Here is a 260-nt window from a genome sequence, read left to right on the forward strand (position 1 = left end):
GGTTGAGCCATGGAGTGGATGCAGGGATGCTGGAGTGCTCTAGTTGGCAGGGCCTGGCTGGGTCGATGGCCTTTGAGGTCCCCTCTGCCTTGAGAATTCAACGTTCCAGGTTGGTGCACAGGCAGCGAGTGCGGAGAGGGATGTGTCCCCCATGGAGATGTCATCATTTCTGACACGGCCGGCTGGGAGGAGGTGCGCTTGCCTGGCGCTGTGTCCTTGGCCAGGGGAGGCCCTGGCAGGGTTATAAGGCCCCTCGCTCT

The sequence above is a fragment of the Podarcis tiliguerta genome, assembly GCF_965153285.1.
Source record: "Podarcis tiliguerta genome assembly, chromosome: 7".
In the NCBI taxonomy this organism is placed as follows: domain Eukaryota; kingdom Metazoa; phylum Chordata; class Lepidosauria; order Squamata; family Lacertidae; genus Podarcis; species Podarcis tiliguerta.